Below are 1,870 nucleotides of genomic sequence, written 5' to 3'. Positions count from 1 at the left end.
CTTTTTCCTTCTCATTCTATTCTCCACGAAATGGTCTTTGGTGCCCTTTTTCTCTCCTAGTCATTCATCTCAAAAGTGTGTAGAATCCCATGTCTTCTAAGATGGTGCCCAAATCTGTTTATTTATTTATTTTTTTTGGAGAGGTTTTTGCTATTGGGTACACGCGCTCGCCAGAAAGACAGAGAGAGACAGAGAGACAGAAAGCAAGAAATCACCCTCAGGGGGGATGGTCACGCCGCAATCCCTTCTCCTCCATTCTCCTCTCAGGATCTTAGGTCCGCACGCACACGCGCCCGGCGTGAGTTTAAGGCACCAGGTCCGGGACGTGAACTGCAGTCGACTACATGGGAGTCCAACGGCACAGCCATTATGCCAACTGCTGGTCTCACTGGTGCCCAAATTTGAATCAGCAGCTCTGACGTAGCTCCCCAAGTTTCAGTCTCAAGTGTCCTGCTTAACAGTTTGGTCACTAAAGATGCTGCTTTAGGCTCAAAGTGTATACGAATGAACGTCCAGTCTTCTCAAAGCTGCCCGCCCCTTTCCATGGAGAACACCACCACTCTCCCAACCCCTGGAGCCCTCTTTCTTTCTACCTTTTTTGTTTTTCTGCCATAGGGCATGAGTTTTCATCAGAAGAAGAGAGAGACAGAGAGAGGGAAAGTGAATAATCACTCCCTGGGGGGAGGGTGGCAGATAGCCAGGCTGCAAGCTCTTCTCCTCCATTCTCCTCTTGGGACGAATGACAACCAGGCACACGTGCCTGGTGTGATTTTCAAGACACCAGGTCTGGGCCCCAAATTGCAGTCACCCATGTGGGAGTCCAGTGCCTTAGCCACTATGCACCTGCTGGCCCCTCTTTCATTTCTCCTTGCCTTTTGAATGCAAAGTTGCCAAGTTCTGTGGATTATTTCCCAGTTTCTTTCTTTCCTTCATTTTGGCTCCTGGGGCCACAGTCCTCGTTCAGGCCATACCTCCCTCTCCACAGTGACTTTGGCTTCTGAACAGCTTGTTTAGACTCCGGCTCTCTCTCCCCTTCAGCCTATCCTGTGTGGAGTTGCCAAGCGAATCTGCCTAATTCACAGCTTGGATCGTGTCACTGCTTAGCTAAGAAAAGCTTTATGACTGCCCACGCTTGACAAAGAAAGATTCAGGCTCCTCACGGGACTTGGGAGGCCTTTGGGAGGCTGCTCTTTGCATGGTAGAAGGACCCAGGAGCAGGAAGGGGCAAGCTCTGACGTTCTCCATCCTGCACCAGAACTGCAGACTCCCCCAAACACTGGGCTGATCATTCAGCGCGGGGGCTGCTGTGCTTCACAAACGTCATTTTCACTGTTTGGAGTGCTACCCCTCTTCCCATGAGCTATGCAAAATGCCAGCCAGCCTCCTAGATCCCATCCCATTCCAACTCTCCCTCGAAGCTTTCCCAAGATCTCTAGCCCAGAGTTCCTTCCCTCTTCTGAATGTCTCTAAAGCAGTTTTATGTATTTTTAAAAATTTGCCAGAGGGCACGGGGCTTGCCAGAGTAACAGAGAGATGGAGAGAGGGAAATCATTCCTCATGGGCTGTGGTCACACTGCAGTCCCTTCTCTGTCTCTCCTTCCTCTTGGGATTTTGAGCATCATGCACACGTGCCTGGCATGTTTCTCAAGCTGCCTGAGCCAGGACTCAAACTGTGTGGTTGGCCGTGTGTAATCTGGCTACCTTAACCATCAGGCCACAGCTGGCCTTCGAAACCAGTTTGAATATCATTCATTGGAGAATCAACCCTCTATTGACATTGCTAGATTTCTTGCACTGGCATGTCACATTGTCATTGTCAGTTTATATCTTGGTAAGCACTGATATGTATATGTGTGAGTGTATATATATA

The sequence above is a fragment of the Tupaia chinensis genome, unplaced genomic scaffold, assembly GCF_000334495.1.
Source record: "Tupaia chinensis unplaced genomic scaffold, TupChi_1.0 Scaffold000567_1, whole genome shotgun sequence".
In the NCBI taxonomy this organism is placed as follows: Eukaryota; Metazoa; Chordata; class Mammalia; order Scandentia; family Tupaiidae; genus Tupaia; species Tupaia belangeri.
The sequence above is the reverse complement of the archived record's forward strand: the minus strand, read 5'-3'. Positions refer to the sequence as shown.